Source organism: Andrographis paniculata, unplaced genomic scaffold (assembly GCF_009805555.1).
Source record: "Andrographis paniculata isolate CXL003 unplaced genomic scaffold, ASM980555v1 Contig67END, whole genome shotgun sequence".
Taxonomy (NCBI): domain Eukaryota; kingdom Viridiplantae; phylum Streptophyta; class Magnoliopsida; order Lamiales; family Acanthaceae; genus Andrographis; species Andrographis paniculata.
In genome coordinates, this window is record NW_026137603.1 from 615,649 (window position 1) to 638,296 (window position 22,648).

Here is a 22,648-nt window from a genome sequence, read left to right on the forward strand (position 1 = left end):
TTCACACAGATTTGTGCAGGCCGATTAAAGTTCCATCGCTTGGAGGTAACCGATATTTCATGTTGTTTATTGATGACTTCACAAAGAAAGTTTGGGTTTATTTGGTGAAAGAAAAATCTGATGCACTTCCTTGTTTCAAAGAATTTAAAGTTCAGGTTGAGAAATTTATTAGTTCTCACATTTAAGTCTTGTGAAGTGATCGTGGAGGGGAATACATGTCCTCAATGTTTGAGAAATTCTATCGGAACCATGGGATTCGATATGAATTGACAGCCCGATATTCACCACAACAAAATAGCATTGCCGAACGAAAAAATAGAACCATCATGGATATGGTTTGATGCATGCTGAAAAGGAAAAATATGCCAGCTGAATTTTGGGGAGAGGCAGTCTCATGTGCTGTCTATCTGATCAATCGATTGTTGACAAAGAGTTTGGAGAATTGTACTCCGAATGAGGTATGGTATGGGAGGAAACCGAATGTTAGCCACTTGAAAACATTTGGTAGTGTTGCCCATGCACACATCCGAAATTCTTTGAGGAGTAAGCTTGATGATAAATCTGAAAAATGCACCTTCATATTGGGTATAGTGTGATAACAAAAGCTTACAAGTTGTATAACCCAAAACCAAAAAAAATTATGATCAGCAGGGATGTACGATTTGATGAGAATTCTTTGTATGATTTTTCAGATTTATCATCATAATTCTCACATTGGCAGGTTCTTAATTTCGAAGATGTTGATACTTAACAAATGCAGCAAAACATTGGTGAAGAAGAACCCACTGAAAATTCTGCAGCTCCAACGGCGAGAAGGACAAGGACTTTGAAAGAACTTTACGATGAAATTGAAACAATTGATGGGCTAAACCAAGTGTAATTTTCTTTCTTTGCAGGAGTAGATCCAATCTCGTATGAAGAAGTAACAAAGGGGGAGAAATGGGTGCAAGCCATGAGAGAGAAGATTAATTCCATTGAGAAGAATAGCACTTGGGAGCTTACAAACTTGCCTCCACATAAATCTCCAATTGGTGTAAAATGGGTGTTCAAGACAAAAACAAATCTTGATGGATTAGTCAACAAATATAAGGAAAGATTGGTTGTGAAGGGCTACAAGCAAAAAGAAAGAGAAGACTTTAATGAGGTATTTGCTCTTGTTTCCAGGCTTGATACAATTTGATTGATTATTTTACTTGCAGCTCAAAATGGTTGGAATTATTTCAAATGGATGTTAAATCAGCCTTCTTGAATGGGTTTATTCAAGAAAAAATTTACTTGGAGCAACCTCCTGAATTTGTTTGAAAAGGTGAAGAACACAAAGTCCATAAACTCATAGAAGCTTTTTATGGGTTGAAGCAGTCGCTTCGAGCATGGTATGGAAGGATTAATGAATTTTTCTTGAAGTTTGGCTTTGAGAGATGCCCACTCGAGCATACTCTCTATGTCAAAAAATGTTGCAATGGTGGAGTTATGATTTTGAGTCTCTATGTTGACGATCTTATCTTCACGGGAAATGATTTGAAGATGCTTGAAAATTTTAAAGCGGCTATATTGAAGGAATTCGAGATGAGTGATATGGGAGAATTACATCATTTTCTTGGTGAACAATCAAAATCTGGAATATTCATCTCTCAAGAAAAATATGCAGCTGAAGTTCTAATAAAATTCAATACGGAGCAACCTCTTGCGTAACAGGTTTGAAGTTTAGCAAAAATGGAAACGAGAAGATGGTTGACACAACAATGTTTCACAGCCAAATTGGAAACTTGATGTACCTTACAGCCACTCGGCCTGACATCATGGTTGTTGTGAGCTTGGTTAGTAGATTTATGGAGAAGCCATTCTCGAATCATTGGGAGGCTGCCAAAAGAATTTTAAGGTATGTAAAAGGTACATTGGATTATGGCATATTTTATGAAGCTAATGTTCCCATCAAACTTGTTGGCTATACGGATAGTGACTTGGGAGGAAGTTGTAATGATTCTCGAAGTACATCTGGCTATATGTTTAATCTTGGAGGTGGTGCCAACTGAAGAGCAGTTGGTTGATATCTTCACAAAACCACTTGGTGGGCCCGCTTTCTCAAGAAATATTGTTGTATTGGGAGTCAAGAGCAAATTCTATTTACGGAAGGCATTTGATGGAAAATTAAATTGAATTTGGATTAAATGATAATTTGTTTTTTATTACATATTATTAATGAGTAATTTGAATTTGAATTTTGAATTTGTGAGTTAATTGTCATTAGTGAATAATTTGAATTAGTAGTTAATAAGTCAAATGTAATTTATATATATTTATGGTGGTAGTATGAATTATTTTAATATAATAGGTGGAATTATAAGCCATACGGATTGGTGAAGAAATAAAAGGTTCTTGGCATATATTTCTATGATAACCATATATTTTATTATTTTCCTTTTATTTTATATTATTTACCTTCATAAAGCACTGAAAGAGGTCTTTGAACTGCACCGACGACGAGGGTTTTGATAGCAGTAAAAAAGCTGAATGGGAGATTAGGGGCTGTTTTGACCCTGCACCCGAAACACATGTTCAAGTTGCTCAGATTGTCCCACTTAGCACAATATGAGAAAGATCATTTTTTTTTAAGTTTTAATTTTTAGTATTTTGAAACTTTGTCCCCGTAACCAAAAAAACAAACCCAATATGTCTGCACTTCTGCTTTCGTTGTCACCGGTCACCATTTCCTCTCTCCCCACCGAAAAACATCATCCATGAGCGTGACTTGTTCAAACATTGTAATAATCTGAAATTTCTATCACATATTTGGGCACTTAAACTAAAAGCAACTTAATCCTTTCTTTCTTAGTGTTTACAGACCAAAAATCATATTTTTAATATTTTTATTTTTAAAAAACTCACCTTCTTCCATCACCACTTCCCCTTCACACTGAGAAACATCCGGTGTTGATTTGAATTTAAAGTTACAAACCTAGCAACGCTAGCAATCATGGAAGAATTTGAAAGATATTCTCACTTCAGAAAATTTAAATGGGATTGTCGCACCTGCTGAATCTGTGTCAGAATCCGACGAGTTCATTGGAGATATAAGGAAGAGCAAAAGTAAGCTCCGGCTGCATATTAGGCCCCGAAATCTCGTCTATGCATTTAAATTATATTTAGTAGTTTACCATATATATTTGTTCTGATTTTTCGTGATTCATGTAATCTCTCTTTGTAAATAGGTAGGTAATTTGCTATGTGATTTCCTGCATTAGGTTTCGAGAGTATTTGATATGGAACAACCGCCAAGCACCGGAAACAATGGCCCGGTACCGCTACGTGTCTATACACGACACGGAAAAGGGCATTTTGGTCTAATCGCTGCTTTACAATAATTACTATATAACTGCATTGAAAATTAGTCCCTATCTTACTTATAATTATATTTATAAGTTGATATAAATAAATGAAATTAGGGTTAGAGAAGTTTATCCAAAAAAGAATAGGTGTGAGCAGCTAGGGCTGGGTAGAAGATATTAATCTTCTTCTGAGCAATAACATTGGTTCTTATTTCTATTAAATTGTGTTCTTGTTTTTATCGAATTGGTCTGACCTTCCGGATAGGTTTGAGATGTCGATTACAAGGGATGCGAAAAATGTGGAAATAGATAATACATTGGGAGTGGTCCGTGAGGATCAGCAAGACCGACAGAAACTAGAAGCGCATTGAATGTGTCCGTTGCAGTACAACAAGAAGCGCTACAAAAGCCGACTGCGGAAATCCTTGTGTTTGTTCAGGCCCTTCAAAGAGCCCCTACAAGATCATTAGACCCATCTGCGTCCGCATCAATTGGAAGGGCTGCGAATACACACCCGAAACAAGAGGAAGTTGGAGATAATCAAGCCCCTATACGACGCTTTTCTGATGTCACCTTACCGAGTTTTGATGGCACCGATCCTATCGGGTGGATTGCACAAGCAGAACAACAGTTTGAATTACATCGGGTGACGGGTCTGCAATGCATGCAATTCGCAATGGTTGTGATGGAGGGATCAGCCCTGCACTGGTTCCGGTGGTATCACGGGTGCCATTCCGATGCATCATGGGTGGAATTTTCCCAAGCTTTGATGGTCCGTTTTGATGATTGCTATGTTGGTAGCCCCTTTGAACGCTTAGCGGTTGTGAAACAGACTGGCCTGGTGGATGCCTATGTGGATAATTTTCTACAGTTAGCGAATTAGATGCCGGGACTCGCTGAGGATCATTACTTGGGGTATTTCCTGAATAGCCTCCAACATCCTCTTCGCAATAAATTGCATACCTTTGAACCAAAAGACTTGGAAACATCCATTCGAGTGAGTCGAAGTTTGGAATTGGATTTGCAGGAATCGCAAGGAGCCTACTCGGGATCTAGAGCTGATCGGTCACCACAGTCACACGGGGCATCATGGGGGGCTCGCACAGTTGGTAATTTGATGCGTCAACCTAGGGACACTAACTCAAGGCTGCCAGAAAAAGGATGTGCTATTGTCTCGAAGCCTGGATCGAATCGATCCACAAGCACGGGTCAATCTACAATAAAAATTCCTTTTCATCGTTTGTTGCAATAGGAATATAATGAGCGACGAGCTAAAGGCCTCTGTTTTCATTGTAATCTTCCTTTATCACGCTTTACATGAGTACCCTTAGAAATAGTTGAGAATTTTGTTAATGGAGGAGGGAGATTCGTGGGATGGAGAATCACAAGAAACAACGGGTGATGCAGCCATGGATCCCGAAGAGGGGGCTGTAGCTCAAGATGAATCAAACTTGGGATATTTACCTCTATACTCGATGGCGAGCTTTACAGGATCTTGTACTATGAAAATTAAAGGACTTTTGCTGGATAAAAGTGTGATTGTGCTGATCGACTTCGGAGCAAGTCACAATTTCATTTTGCATTCTATTGTAACAGAGATGGGATTATTGGCAGAGCCTACAGGCAAGTTTGGAGTCACACTAGGGGATGGGCGACGTTTGGAATTCCGAGGAGTATGCCCAGGCTTACAGATTACCTTGGAAGGATGCATAGTCCAAGCTGATTGTTATGCTTTCCCCTTAGGTGGGGTGGATGTGATCTTGGGAGTTGCATGGTAGGAGACATTAGGAAATGTGCGGGTAAATTGGGATACGATGTCAATGTCTTTCAAAGTGGATGGAGTGCCGACCACCTTACAAGGAGATCCAGCTCTTAGTTGTTCCCCGGTAGCCATCCGATCCATGCTCCGCACTACCCAAGCAGAATTTTGTGCCATCATAGTGGACTCGGCATGGTGTTTAATGCTGCGGAAAGAGGGTGCAACAACCTCTCAAACCAATGCAGCCCTCAAAACCTTGCTAAAGACATATGCAGAGGTGTTTGGTAAGCCCACGGAACTCCCTCCAACCAGATCGGTGGACCACCATATCATCTTGAAGGATGGAGCAAAGCCTATCTCTGTTCGTCCCTACCGTTATGGGCATGTGCAAAAGGACAAAATCGAAAGACTAGTGGAAGATATGTTGTGCGCAGGTATCATAAGGCCAAGCTCAAGCCAATTCTCGAGCCCAGTGTTGCTCATGAAGAAAAAAGATGGTAGTTGGTGATTTTGTATCGATTACCGGGAACTAAACAAGCTTACCATCCCAAAAAAATATCTGATTCCTATTATTCAAGAGATGATGTTAGATGAGCTTGTGGGTGCGGGGCCTTCTCAAAGATTGATCTTCATTCGGGCTATCACCAAATTTGAGTTGCACTATCCGATGTACCAAAGACGGCATTTCGGACACAGCATGGCCATTACGAATTTCTAGTCATGCCATTTGGCCTCATGAATGCTCCGGCAACATTTCAGGCTACCATGAATGATCTATTTCGGCCACTCTTACGGAAGTTTGTCTTGGTTTTATTTGACGATAGACTTATATATAGTCGATCGTGGGAAGCCCATCTCGGTCACTTATCTCATGTTCTAACAATTTTGCAGGAAAATGAACTTAAAGCCAACATAAAAAATTCTCTTTTGGCTGCACTTCAATGGAATACGTGGGTCATGTCGTGTCGGAAAAAGGAGTGGCGATGGACCCGGAGAAAATTATTGTAGTGGTAAATTGGCCGATTCCTAAATCGGTGAGGGAAGTAAGAGGATTTCTTGGTCTTACAGGATACTATAGGCACTTTATCCGACATTATGGAGTCATAGCCCATCGGCTTACACAACTAGTTAAGAAAACAGCCACACCATTCTTATGGACAGCCCATGCACAAGTTGCATTTGATGCCTTAAAGGATGTTCTTACTACGATGCCCTTACTAGCTATGCCTGACTTTCAAAAGCACTTCACAATAGAGTGTGATGCATCTGGAACGGGTGTAGGAGCTCCTCTTATGCAATATGAGAGACCTATCGCATTATTTAGTAAGGAGTTAGCAGATAGAACCCTTTCCCGATCCGTCTATGAAAATGAATTGATGGGTTTAGTTCTTGCGATTCAGCATTGGCGTCCTTATCTAATTGGTCGAAGGTTCACATTACGGACAGACCACCATAGCCTGAAATACTTGTTCACACAATAAATTGCTACCCCTTCACAACAAGCGTGGATGGCCAAACTATTAGGGTACTCTTTCGATGTCGTCTATAAGTCGGGCCGAGTTAACTCTGCAGGTGATTCTTTGTCACGGTGTGGTGAGAAGGGAGGGGAGTTAGGAGCCATGAGTGCACCCACATGGCTAGGTTGGGAGAAGATATGCGATGAACAATGTAGAGATCCTTCTCTCCAAGCAATCCAAAAAGAGTTACAAAATGGAGGCACAACGCAAAGTAACTTTGAGCTGATTGATGGTCAACTGCTCTATCGAGGTCGGCTGCTCATCCCGGAGGGTTCTGAATGGATTCAGCGGTTGCTTTGTGAGTTTCATTCAACCTTGGGTGGAGGACATGCGGGTGTTTATCGCATATATCGTCGTCTTGCTGCTAGTATGTATTGGCGGGGTATGTACCGTAAGGTACGGGATTATGTGGCCAGTTGCATCGTTTACAAAAAGGCCAAATATGAAACGTTTTTCCCGGTGGGTCTTCTACAACCGTTGCCGATTCTGACGATGATTTGGGAAGATATATCTCTATGGACTTCATCACCTCGTTGCCTAAATCCCAAGGGTTCTCTTGTGTAATAGTGGTGGTGGACCGCTTAACCAAGTATGCACACTTTATTGCTTTACGCATGCCTTTTTCAGCCCGTTCTGTTGCTGAAATATTCACTAAGGAGGTGGTGCGCCTGCACGTTATACCTCGTTCGATAGCTAGTGATAAAGATGCGGTATTCTTAAGCACATTTTGGAAGGAACTTTTAATGCTCCAAGGGACTACTCTCAAATTCAGTTCTGCATATCACCCTGAGACTGATGGGCAAACACTTAATCGTATCTTGGAAACATATCTTCAATGTTTTACGTCGAAGCAACCACATAAATGGGTTGGGTTTCTTCCATGGGCGGAGTATTGGTACAATACTACTTTTCAAACAGCAACCAAGATCACCCCATTTGAAGCAGTTTATCGGCGGCCACCACTGGATTTACGCCACTACCTCCCAAGGGAATGTAAGGTAGCAGTTGTGGCTGAACTTCTAGGTGGTCAAGATGCAACGCTTCGGCTGTTACGATTCAACTTAGAACGGGCGCAGATGCGGATGCAAAGGTATGCCAATGCGAACCATCGAGAGGTGGAATTTGATGTTGGGGAAGCAGTGTTCTTGAAGGTTCAACCATATAGGCAAACATCAATTCAGACCACATGCTACCACAAGTTGTATGTGCGTTATTATGGCCCTTTCCGAGTAGAGAAACACATTGGTGCTACAACATATCGCTTGCGACCCTCGGAATCCAACCGAATTCACCCTGTTTTTCATGTCTCACAACTAAAAAAAGTAGTTGGGGATCATCCAATAGAATCCGAGCTGACCCGTGGTTTAGATATTTCTGACATCCCTTTATTTGAACCAGAGCAAGTGTTGGGGAAGCGAGTACAACACCAGGAAGAGCGAGATGTAACTCATGTTTTGGTCAAGTGGCAAGGGCTTTCCGAGGATGATGCCACCTGGATGGATATTGAGGATTTACATGGCCAATTTCCAGAATTTCACCTTGAGGACAAGGCTTTTTTTAGAGGGGGATAGAGTTGATATGAAACAACCGCCAAGCACCGGAAACAATGGCCTGGTACCGCTGCGTGTCTATACACGACGCAGAAAAGGGCATTTTGGTCTAATCACTGCATTACAATAATTACTATATGATTGCATTGCAAATTAGTCTTTATCTAATTTATAATTATATTTATAAGTTGATATAAATAAATGAAATTAGGGTTAGAGAAGTTTATCCAAAAAGTATAGGTGTGAGAGTAATAAAATTGGTTATTATTTCTATTAAATTGTGTTCTTATTTCTATCAGTATTATATACATATTTGTAATTCTTGTATTTCTATGGAATAAGAACAAATAGCCATTCACTTGGAATTTTATTTTTCCATTGTTGGTCCTTTCACATAACATTTTGGTGAAGTTTAAAATTAGCAGCACTTCACAGGTTTGTTTTCTTTGGCATTTGCTTTATTCATAACTTTTCCGAAAGAAAGGGGAAATGGTGATTGGTGACGATGAAAATAGAAGTGCAGACAGGTTGGATTTATTTTTACGCTACTGGAAGGAAACAATGGAAGACGTGGAGAAAAAAAAGTTTTAAAAAATTAAAATTAAAAAATAAAATAATTTTTTAATTGTGCCACATGGTAGAAATTGAGCACCCAAAATATGTGTTCCGGGTGCAGGGTCGAAACAGCAGAAATTAGGAATCGGCAAGATTTTTTCATTGGAGATGATGATTAAAGAATAATGAAAGGTAATATTGTATTTTTAGGTGACAACCACACCATTATATATAAGTTATAATTATAAAAATATATATTTAATGAATTAAAAAAAAGGTACGATTTTCAGCGCGTCGCCTATATTAAAAAAAATACAAAATTAAAAGAATGGCGCGATTAGCCACACCTAATTTATATTTTTAAAAAACAAGTCGCCAAACATATAGTTAAAAAAATAATTATAAAAGAAAGACTCAATTATCCGTGCCTCACCTATATTTTATTTACTTTCGATATTTTAAATAAAAATAATGGCACTGAAGTTGGTGCCTTTGACCTTTTAATTTTATAAATAAAAATACTAGACGCCAATATCGGCGTCTTTATATTTTTATTAAAAATTTAAAAAATCGGCGAAAGTCTGTAGCGTTTTAATAATAGGACAGTAAATAATTATTTTTTAAGATATTGTTGAACAAAAAGAAAAAAAAATGATGGGTAGAATTTTCGAGAATGAGCCTACTAAATTGGGTTAAGGTTTATTCGAGTTTGATGGGATTTCAAAAAGTCCAAATATAAATGCTGATTAGGGAAAAAGCTTTCTCGGGAGAAGGCAGAGATCGGGTGTCATAAGGTCGGATACGAAGCTCAGGCACGATAAGGTCGGGTGCGGAACCCAGGTGTAATAAGGTCGGACACGGAGCTCAAGTACGATAAGGTCGGGTGCGGAACCCAGGTGTAATAAGGTCGGACACGGAGCTCAGGTACGATAAGGTCGGGTGCGGAACCCAAGGGTAATAAGGTCGGACACGGAGCTCAGGTACGATAAGGTCGGGTGCAGAACTCAGGTGTAATAAGGTCGGACACGGAGTTCAGGTACAATAAAGTCGGGTGCAGAACCCAGGGGTAATAACGTCGGACATGGAGCTTAGGTATGATAAGGTCGGATGCGGAGCCCAGGTGTAATAAGGTCAGACACTGAGGTCGGGCGTGATTAGGTCGGGTGTTGAGATCGGAAGCGGTAAAATCGGGCACAAAGGTCGGACGTGATAAGCTCGGGCGTGATCAGGTTGGGCACGGAGGTCGGACGTGATTAGGTCGGGTGTTGAGATCGGACGCGGTAAGATCGGGCACAAAGGTCGGACGTGATAAGATCGGGCACTAAGGTCGGGCGTGATCAGGCTTGGCACGGAGGTCGGACGTGATTAGGTCGGGTGTTGAGATCGGACGCGGTAAGGTCGGGCACTAAGGTCGGGCGTGATAAGATCGGGCACGGAGGTCGGACGTGATCAGGTCAGGTGTTAAAATCGAACACGATAAGGTCAGGCACAAAGGTCAGACGCTGAAGTCGGATGTGAGTAGGTCGGGCTCGAAGGTCGGGCGTGATAAGGTCGGGCAGTGAGGTCGGACGTGATAAGGTCGGACAAGGAGATAGGGCATGATAAGGTCGGGAACTGAGGTCAGATGTGATCTGGTCAGGTGCGGAGGTCGGATGTGATAAGGCTGGGTGAAGATGAGTCAGGTAAGTCGGGCGGTTAAACTAGTCAGTTGAGCGCTGTAACTGGTGAGAGCGGTTAGTGAGTCAGTTAACACACATGTCAATAGAGGAGAACCTGGTGGGCAGTTGACAACGGTTGCTGTAACCGACCAAATGGCGGTTCAAACCGTTTCTTTAAGGGGTTATTTAAAGATTCAGGTCTCTTCAGACAAAGCATCTTTAATCGACATCAAATTCAAGAGAATTGCTTTTGGGGATCACCACTTTATTTTCTAGTCTTTAGTTTTATTTTTCCTATTTTATTTATGTATCCTACAGTGTTTAGAGATTCCTAATCTCAGGCACTAATTATATCAAATTCGAAGATAATTTCCTATTTTCGGATTTTACTTTTTATTATTGAAAAAATAGCGACCACAGTGGGAGAAAGACAAGATTGCAGATCCTACGTGAACAGAGAACTTCATACGATTGAGGTCCGGCCGAATCATCGAAAGGATCCATATGGCAGGCTCACAGCCTCAAGCATCTTCAGCATCGGTGGGAGAAACTGTTTCACCACCTGTCATGCCAAATGCAGGGGAAACACTTCAAGCATCTGCTGACTGGATGTCCTATGTTCAACAATTGAACAATCAGCATAATATGGCTATGCAAAACATGTTGCGTGAGCAACAAATATTGCGGGAGCAACAAAACCTTATGCAAAATATGTTAAATCAGACATTATCAAGGGTTACTCTACAACCCACCCACACACCGCCAGAGTCATCACCCTCCAGATTACAGGCAAATTTTGTGGGGCCCTCTTACGTGGATAGTACTTTTCCAAGTGCTACTGCCAATAGGATTGACAGGGGAAAGACTTCTCTCACATACCCACATAATGTTCCACTGGGTGTTAGGGTCGAACCAACCGATCCCAGAGAAGAAAGATTGGGAGGACAGACTCACAATCCCATTCCTGTATTTGACCCTGTTCCGCCCAGGGTAGATCCGGAAGACATTGCTCAAGTCTTGAGAGTGCATTTTTAAATGAATCCTCAAACGGTCAACAGACCAGCATATCAGAGGCCATTCCCAGAAAGAATCATCAATAAGCACCCCCTTCTGAGGAATTACAGACCACCCGACTTTCACTCGTTCTCAGGAGAGGATGGAGCGTCAAACATTAAGCATATGGGACGTTTCACGGCTCAATTGGGGAAGTGGACAATAATTCGTTTTACAAATTACAGTTGTTTGGATTATCGCTCACAAGAACCGCCTTTTCATGGTTCGCTAATATGCCGCCAGGACAGTTGCAAACTTGGGAAGGCCTAGAGGCTGCATTCCATGCAAGATTTTGTAATCTGCTCCCAACGGTCTCACTCACAGATCTCTTAGAGATCCAACAGATGCCAGAAAAGACTGTTTATCAATTTATAGAGCAGATACGTCTAATGAAGGGACGGTGCCCGACAATTATCGAGGAAAGCGAGATGACCAGGAATATGCATACCAGACTACGTGAGGCGTTGATAGCCCACGATGTTCAGGACCTGGCCAGTTTGGCTTCCAAAGCAGGAAGATTAGAATGTCTTTTTAGAGAAAAATATCATAATTTCCGGCGGAACATGGTCCAACAGATGGCCAGTGTCGACACAGAAATGTATGTGCCAGATGATGAGCAGGAAAACATCATTGAAGAAATGACGGCTGAAATTGTAAGCGGCAAGCCTTATGTGTGTTCCAAACTAAAGCCCTTTCTGCGGACAGAAGAGAAGGAACAACCAACCTTTGATGCATCTAAAACAGACAAAATTTTCCATATTCTGCTAGCAGATGGGCAAATTCTCATTCCCAAAGGGCAGCGTTTAGCAGCAAAAGAAGAGATAAAAAGGAGGTCATACTGTAAGTGGCATAATTCTTTTACACATTACACTGATCAATGTACGCATTTCCGAAAGGAAATACAGAAGGCTATCAAAGCAGGGAGATTCAAGTATGTAACAATGGGAGTGGAACACCAGCCGTTCCCAAAAGTGACTACTGCTGTGATCTCCCTGCGTTCTTCACAAGATACGCAAAGTGATGGTGAGGAAAATACCAAGCGAAAGGAGCGCAAGCCCAAAGAGTGGGAACACGATCAGGAAGACAAGTTCAAAGTTTGCGAAACCAAAGTGGAAGAGAAATGGGATAAAGAAGATGGGTCCTTCGAAGTGGAGTTGAAAGATAAAGCTGTGGTACGAGACCGACCAACTCGCAAACCACAGCCAGTCCATGACAAATGGAGCCGAAATAGAAAGCCTCTTCCAATAGACATAGATCCCCGATTTCCAGGTATGAATGGCACACAAATTCGTAATGCTAAGTGCAGGTATGCAGCTCGGCATGGAAGGCGATTAGATAAAGGGAAGGAGAAGAAGGAGACGTCACCCAAAAGGAAAAGCTCAAGCGACCGACTACAGGAGCACTGGCAGACCGAAAAGCCTATGAAGAAGGCCAAGTGTTTTCGATGTCAGTTTCGCAGACGGATCAACATTGATCCTGAAATAGAAGATGCTGAAGAAGAGACTCCTGAGATAGTCTTTGGGTCCTTTGCCCCAGAAGAAACGAAGGTTTTGCGCAGCAAGATAGTGAAGATTGATAAAGCCAGGTTCAAAGTCAGGATGACAGATATGCGATTGTTCGACGAAGAAGAAGAAGAGCCCATCTAGGCAAAGTTCGAGGAAAAAGAAGAACCAGATACCCAAGATGGTCTGGGTAAGTGGTTTATTGTCAAAAAACCAACATGAGCAAATGGTAGCATTAATTCGGGATCATCAGGAATGTCTGGCATGGGATTACTCCGAAATGCCCAGATTGGCGCGCAATTTGATAGAACATAGGTTGCCCATTAAGAAAGTGTTTAAACCGTATAGGCAACCACCAAGGAGAGTGATTCCAGAATCGATGCCCCAGATCAAAAAAGAAATCGAGAAGCTATTGAAGGTCGGATTCATTCGACCATGTCGATATGCGGATGGTTAGCCAATATTGTTCTGGTAACCAAGAAAAATGGAAAGATTCGAATTTGCATTGATTTCAGAGATCTCAATCTCGCCACTCCAAAAGATGAGTATGTCATGCCCATTGCAGACATGTTGATCGAGTCGGCAGCAGGGCATCGAATTCTAAGTTTGATGGATGGATATGCAGAGCATAATCGAATTTCATTAGCAGAAGAAGACATACCCAAAACCGCGTTCAGATGCCCAGGAGCCTTGGGAATCTACGAGTGGACGTTTATGCCATTCGGTTTAAAGAATGCTGGAACAACCTACCAACGGGCGATGAATTCCATCTTTCATGATCTGATCGGCCAGTCAATGGAGGTATACATTGATGATGTGATCATTAAGTCTACCGACTTTGACACACATTTGGTTCATTTAAAAAATGCTTTTATACGGATGAAGCAGTACAACCTGAAAATGAACCCAACAAAATGTGCCTTTGGGGTTTCGGCAGGGAATTTCCTGGGGTTTTTAGTACATGAAAAAGGGATAGAAATTGATGTAAACAAAGCAAAAGCTGTTCTGACAATGCGGTCACCTCGGTCGGTCAAAGAAGTGCAAAGTCTGTTGAGAAAGGTAAATTACCCAAGGCGTTTTATATCAAATGCTGCAGGGAAATTAAAACCTATCACAAAGTTGCTACGGAATAAGGAGGCCAATTTCTCTTGGGGTCAAGAGCAGCAGAAGGCATTAAAAGAAATCAAGCGGGCATTAATTAGACCACCTGTCTTTGTTCCCCCAAGAAGAGACCGACCACTTCGGCTGTACGTTGCAAACAGCTTTGATGTTGTGAGTAGTCTGTTGGTGCAAGAATGGAAGGATGGTAAGGAACGGGCTATTTATTATTTAAGCAAAACTTTGGCAGGACCAGAGTTGAATTATACTATGCCTAAAAAAATGTGCTATTCTTTAGTTTTTGCTTGTACTCGGCTGGAGCATTATATTCTGCCAAGAGAAACCGAGGTGGTTTCTAAAATGGATCTGATCAGATTAATTCTGCACAGACCAACCATGCAGGGAAGATTAATTAAATGGGCCATCAAGTTGGCTCCTTTCGCGTTGCGACACCGACCTATCAAAGCGGTGAAAGGACAAGTTGTAGCCGACTTGTTGGCTTAATTTGCAAGCAATGAATCATTAGAACACAAAGTAGTGCCATATATAGGCACCAGTCCTTGGAAAATGTTTTTTGATGGTTCTCGTTCAAAAGGAAAGTCAGGAGCAGGAGTAATACTAGAAGGACCAGAAGCCAGTAAAATTAGTTTGCAGCTTCAAATGGAATAGATGACTCATAACTCTACGGAATACGAAGCATTAATTTTGGGTTTGGAAGCGCTCATCGCTAAAGGAGTACAATCAGTCCTAATTTGTGGAGATTCTCAACTGGTCATCAACTAAGTGTTAAAACGGTATGCTTGTAATTATCCCCATCTGCGTCGGTATCGAGATTTGGTATTCCATCTGTTATACATAATTGCGGAAGTAGTTTTCAAGCATGTACCAAGAACAGAGAATTGATTGGCGGATAATCTGGCTCAGAATGCCTGCCAGCAAATGATCGGTAGCACCGTGTCCAGGATTGATTGGAGAACAAAAATTATAATGTATTTGGAATCACCAAGTTTTGTAACTCCTGTGGGCATTCGGTTGAAAACTTTACGTTTCCAACTTATTGATGGGGTTCTGTAAAAAAGAACCTTTGAAGGAGTTTTATTGAGATGTCTAGGGCCTGAGGAATCCATTAAAGTAATGGAAGAAGTCCATGGTGGTATTTGCAGGGCGCACTGAGCGGGATTGAATATGCGATGGGCAATACATCTTATGGGATTTTATTGGCCAAAGATTTTTTATGATTGTATCAGATTTGCTAAGGGGTGCCAAGAATGCCAGAGGCATGGTCCATTAAATCATCTGCCAACAGTAGAATTGCAGACGATGGTTAAGTCGTAGCCATTCAAAGCTTGGGCGTTGGATGTAATAGGAAAAATTCATCCGACATCATCGAAGCAACATTCATTTAATTTGGTCGCCACTGATTATGTCACCAAATGGGTAGAGGCGGTTCCTTTGAAGAATGCGACGCAAAAAGAGGTGATTGAGTTCGTGCTTAATCACATCGTCTATATATTTGGGATTCCGCACACTCTTACAACCGATCAAGGGTTGATGTTTACTGAGGAGAAATTTGTTGAGTTTTTGGCCGAATTTAACATTAAATTGAATCACTCTCCAGACTTTACGTTTCCAACTTATTGATGGGGTTCTGTATAAAAGAACCTTTGAAGTAGTTTTATTGAGGTGTCTCGGGCCTGAGGAATCCATTAAAGTAACGGAAGACGTCCATGGTGGAATTTGCGGGGCGCACCGAGCGGGATTATGCGATGGGCTATTCATTGCATGGGATTTTATTGGCCAAAGATTTTTTATGATTGTATTAGATTTGCTAACGGGTGCCAGGAATGCTAGAGGCATGGTCCGTTAAATCATCTACCAACAGTAGAATTGCAGATGATGGTTAAACCGTGGCCATTCAAAGCCTGGGCATTGGATGTAATTGGGAAAATTCATCCGAATTCATCGAAGCAACACCCATTCATTCTGGTAGCGACTGAATACTTCACCAAATGGGTAGAGGCAGTTCCCTTGAAGAATGCGACGCAGAAAGAGGTGATCGAGTTCGTGCTTAATCACATCGTGTATCGGTTTGGGATTCCGCACACGCTTACAACCGATCAAGGGTTGATGTTTACTGGGGAAAAATTTGTTGAGTTTTTGGCCGAATTTAACATCAAGTTGCACCACTCTTCACCATATTACCCACAGGCGAATGGGTTGGCCGAAGTGGCAAATAAAATCGTTATTGGCATCATCAGAAAAATGGTGGAAGAAAATCCAAGGAAATGGCACACATTGTTGTCTCAGGCATTGTGGGCCAACCAAAATAGTAGAAATACTTCTACTGGATTTTCCCCATACCGGTTAATGTTCGGGCAAGATGCTATTTTACCTGCGGAATTTGTTGTGCCCTCACCCGATCTTGCATATCTTGAAGATCTTGTTCAGTCCGGGCCTTCATATCTTGCAGAGATTGATTCTCTCATCCAACAAGGACGCGCGGTCTGGAGAGTGTTGATCTTTGCTGCTGAAAAAGGTTGTTCCAGTTGAGGTATGGGAGAATTGCCGATACATGATGGTCTATCATGTCCAGATGATGATCAAGATCAGATATATGAGTGAGTATGTCGGTGAAGGGTTCATATTCGGTGGATATACACTCCATCAGTCGGATCGTACGATTTATGGTTCTCCTACCTCTGCCAGAGAACCTAAATTTAAAGTCTAGTTGTTTCAGTACCTGTATCAGGTCTTCAGCATGATGATCTATAGGGTGTTTTCCTACTAGGAATGGTTGCAGAGAATCTTGCAGTTGGACGAAGAGACGTGAGTGCGAGGAGAAACCATTTTGAGTAATAATGTGAGGGATGATGATATTTGCAATAAGAGGTATGGAGTTTATATAGATGTTGTGGTATTTAATTTAGGTAGTTTATTAAATGTGCAAAAAATATGGATCTGTGTTTGATGTCTGACTTAGTAAAAGCGCAAGGAACATAGGATTTGTGTTCTGAAAATAGGGAATTGCTTTTGGGGATCACCATTTTATTTTCCAGTCTTTAGTTTTATTTTTCTATTTTATTTATGTATCCTACAGTGTTTAGAGATTCCTAATCTCAGGCACTAATTATATCAAATTCGAAGATAATTTCCTATTTTCAGATTTTACTTTTTTATTGTTGAAAAAATACATCAACAATAATATAATCAATCTCAAAACGGTAGCCCATCCTAGATATAACATAATCAATGCCAAATTGATAGTCAAATTCCTGCTAAATGATAATTAATATCACATCGATAGCTCAATTCCGGCTAAGCGATAACCAATGTCATATCGATATTCCAATCTCGACTAAACGATAATCAATGCCACATCGATAGCCCAATCTCGGCTAAACGATAATCAATGTCATATCGATAACTCAATCTCGGTTAAACGATAATCAATGCTATATCGATAGTCCAATCCTAATTAAAAATTAATCAATGGCATATCGATATATAGCCCAATCCCAGATAAATGATAATCAATGCCACATCGATAGTCCAACCTCGGGTAAATGATAATCAATGTAATATTGATAGTCCAATCCCGGCTAAATAATAATCAATGTCACATCAATAGTCCAATCCCGATTAAATGATAATCAATACCACAATAATCACACAAAGCACATAATTTTCACGTTATTGTCATAAGCTTATCACATCATATTCAAGTTGTACAGATCATCAACTTTATCACATTTATCACATCATAAAATTCAAATCACATATCCCATGCAATCACAATTCACATCTAATCACACGATCAGACACATAATCAATTGTGTATTCATTTTAGGCATAGCCTGATGGCTATTCGGCTTACGATATTTACGTCCATACCTTAACTGCGGATAGAAATCATCAAGCAGCTACCTGGAAAATTCCCTTTAATGATCAGAACGATCTAAAATAAAAAAAATTCCCAAATCAAAATAAGAATATCGCAATAGCATAAACTACACGCTAGTAAATACTAGCCCGTTGACTTCCAAACTTTTCTATATAGTAAATACTATACTCTAGTTATAATATTTTTCTATCTCATAATATTTCTATCGACCTATTATTAAATAAAATAATTAAATGTATGAACAAACAAAAAAGTGCAATACTCTGTCATTTTTAATTTACCTCGGATCGATATGAAATTCTCATAATATAGCACTACGAATAGGCTATTAGCTAAATAATTACATCAATTGAATAACTAAATAACATATTATGAATTTTTAAAGAATTTCTAATTTAATATTGTTAATGTATGAAATCCAACAAAACAAAGTAAAATCCGAAAATAGATCACAAACTTGAAAATTTGTGTTTGAGATTATAGATCTCTAAACACTAGACAAGATCAAACTGAAACTAAACTAATTAAAAAAGTAAATAGAGAACAAATTCAGGGAGTTGTTTTATGATTCCTGATGTCCTCCTGCATCTCAGAATCAGAGTATTTACTGATTTGTTGATAACCGTTTAGGTGGTTTGATTCGGCCGCATGAACGTGTAATAACCGCTTAATGGTTGCACACTGTAGAACCCAACTGCCCCATATCGGGCGACCGAAACCGCCCAACACGTCCCACTGGTTTTTGGGAAAAGATTGGCCAAATCATTGTAGCATCCGACTTGCTATTTTTAAATTTCATCAAACCATCAACCTACTTAATTCGAACAAAACCCACTGGGCCACTGATCTGCTTCACCTTTCGGATATCATCTTACTCTACATTCAGGAACCCACCTCTACTTCATGGGCCCATGGGTAAAAACCCTAATTTTCAAATTTTTATTACTCAACAACTTTTCTCCCCTAAAGGAATGTCAAGGGTCACATCTCTGAAGGCGGTGAGATGTGACTGAATGATAGCCTCCATCTGCCCTAGAACTGCAGGTGCATCATTACGACGGTCAAGTGGCGAAGTAGAGGGTTTTTAAATCTTCTTCAGTCATTCCCAATCTCCTTTATTTTTCCTCTGCGCGCTCTGTGTTCATCCTCCTAAACTAATCCCTTCTTTCTTCATGCAATCAACTCTAAAATGATCCTATGTTGTTTTCAAACCCTTAACCTGAACAATAGAGATGACATCAACCATCCAGTTCGATTGATCAGCTCCTTACCTCACCTTGAGCCCATTTTTGGCCACCAATCTGGTGGCGCGCCCCTTCATTGCCACCGTAGAGAGTGGAGCTTCAACCCTGAACTTTCTCTAGCAATACCGTTGTCTTTCCATCCACGACAGGGCCTTCAACGCCACATGGCTCTGGGATGGGATCAAGACCATCCTCCTTGATTCCAAAGATGACTTTTGTACCTGGCTCGAAAGGGTTAGAAAAAGCTTTGGAAAATAATGGCAGCATCAAAGGCTGGACAATACCATTTGACTGTCCTGCCAAGCCTTCAATATCTAAGACACCGTAATCCTGGGAATGACAACATTTTGGGATTCGGAGGTCAGTTCCTTTCTACGACCATCTGGTCGCATTGGCCCACCACTACTGGATATGGTCATGATAGCTCACCTCCCGATAGTGGGAGAAGAACCTGTAGTCGGGACCCTAGAGGATTTGGAACCAGAGGCTGATCACCTTGGATGGAATGTGAAAGAGACCCCAAACAACAAACTAGTGGCCTGGGGGCCGTTTTTCAAGATGCACTGTGGTGCAAAAGGCACCCTGGTGACCAACGAAGAGCATGTTGCCTTCTTTTTGTTTTGGTTCTGCAGGTATGTACTTATCTCTCCTTCCCGATTTAATTGCATGTGTAAATTAGTAAATACCTTTTTACTTTGGGTTTTAGATACATCATCTGCCCGTCTTCCAAATTCATCACTTACACTCGTACCAACCTAGTCATCCACCTTGCTAAGGGCCGATTTATGTCCGTCGGTACCCTATTTTTAGCCATCCTTTTCGAGGGCCTGGCCAAAACCTATCCGAAACTCTCCAGTTCCGCCAAACTCGAAACCATTTTTTCTTGTCCAGCTTGATTTCAGGAACTTTGGCTCCACCTATATTTCCAACCACTCTTTGGCCAGCCTCCCCCTCTAGTCATCGATTCCAATCCCCTATTTGGCCAATACCTTCTATCATTATGCCTTGATCGAAAGAGACATAAGGATCCCGAAACTGTAATTAGGGTAATCATAGAATCCGACCTCTTAGACCTCGATTATTATCCATACTCCTATCTTTCTACCTTTGCGACTCCACCTTTCTACCTACCTCCTTCCATCCCATCTCCGTATCCACTTCCATCAACTCTACCACACCCGACCTTCATCCATTCTTGGGAGTCGGCCCTAAAGCCCTGATCCTTTTCGCTGGCAAGAAAATGGAAAAAAGTAAAAAAGCATATATTGTGTTCCCCTACTACCCGCATTACCTAGCCCGCCAGTTTGGGTGTCGTCGGGGTATTCCCGATTTGGTATTCAGCCTCATCTCATTCACACCCATGCTCAAATAGTGTCACCGACTACTCCATCAAGCCATATACTGATCCCCTCACCTCATATCTTACAAACCACATTTATGCGCCCTTCCAAGATAGACCCGATACCATCCGAGGTTTCCGGGGATTATGGTCGGACCTTGCCTGGCCCATAGTCGGTAGGTGTAACGTCCCGGTCGGTTCAAACCGGAACATTACCGCCACATCAAACTAAGGGGTCAGTTTTACCAAGCCAACCCGCCTAATTGCAATGCTAAGGCTTATATAATATAAATTTAAAATCCAACATTCATAAATAAATGTCTTTTTCTTTTTATAAGTGGATTAAAATGAAACACATGCTCGTGTTTCTACTTGCAATTAAAATGATTAGATCATTATAAATAAAACCATAATAAATTAATTAGATGCTTTCAACCCCAAATAAAGCCCATCATGATGTATAGTACGAGTCCTTCTCACCCAGATAACCTACAAGATATAGATTTAACATCAACAAATTACTAAGTAACTAGACTAAATTTACGCAAGTAAATGCAATTTAAATCATACAAATTTATAATTTTGATGATACATGTGTTATGAATACCTCATTGATTCTTCGTTATATTTATTCCATTTAAATAAATGAGGAACCATTGAAGAAAATTTCTATCATACAACAAAGAATATTTGATTCCAATATATATGTGAATTTCGTTTTGCATAAAATCTTTCTTATTCTTTCAATATAAATATTTCATTATTTAATATTGGTAGCAAGTAACCCATCAAAATAGACATTATCCAAAATATCCATAAATATCATCAATGGCACTAGATAAGACAAACCAATCAAGTAAGAATGTCTCTCAAGAAATAATATAAAAATTATGATGCAATCAGATTGACATCCAACCCCAACATCAAATACATAACCAACAATGTACAAATAATAGAAGTACGTATGTCAATAAATCATATGAATAGTCGATATGTATCGCCATTAACCACAGAACTATCCAGAGATCGTGGTAGCGAAGATAGACCTATCCAGAGATCTATCCCTTGTATACTAGTGGAATTTGTGCACCCCATGAATCACCTAAAGGGAACCCGAAAACTCTACTCCTCGCGCGCCCATTCGGGGTCACATTTGGAGTTAGCCAATGATTTTGAACTACCGGTAGACTCCGCTAGTGATTAATCTAATGAGTGGACCAAATCTTGCACGAATATGATTGGATAGGCTATAAATAACAAAATCCAATCCCCGGACCCTGCAACACAGGTCAATCGGTTGTCTGACGAACTACTATTATTGCAAAATGTAACGGTACATCAATATACGTACGTATGATGGTGCCCTTGCCTAGTACTACCGTACACCACAAATAACAGTAGAATCCAAAAAGTCCACACATAGCAATCATGCTATATGTATAAGTTGTGTCATCCGCGAAATAAGAGGAATAAAGAATAAAGTGGATCACATTGCTGTCGAGCCCCAAACAAGGAGGTACAATATGTTTCTTATTTGATATTAAATAAAAAAAGTTACAATTATTAATTATACTTTAAACACAATAATTAAGTTTTAATTAAGTGAATGTTATTCTCTTATAATAACTTACGAATTTCGGTAATCAGATCAAGCTAACGAGCTCAATCAATATGATACTACCAGTACATTGTTGCGATTGGCAACTACGAACCTTTGGAAGCAAAATATGTCTTATTCTTTTCCGAGTTAGATTAATGGTTTCATTATCATATAGTATCAACTATAAATTTTTCAATATATTCACTTTTATGCAATTTAAATAAAACCAGATCAAGTTGTGAGCTTACAAATAAAGTTTGTTAACGTATGAGATGAGCTACATGGTTATTCAAATGAGCTACTAACTTGCTCAAATGATGAATTTTTAAATAAATCTGTCGATTTTCAAAATTTTTTCTTATGAATACTCTGTTGTAATCATAAAAGTTTTATATCTAATATAATTTTGACCGAAAGATTTTAAAATAAAAATATTTAAAATCATGACACTACAAAAAAATTGGCTTTTTGTAGCGGATATGTAGTCCGTCAAAATAAATTCGTCACAAAAAGTGACTTTTGTTATGAAAGTTGTGGCCACAAAAA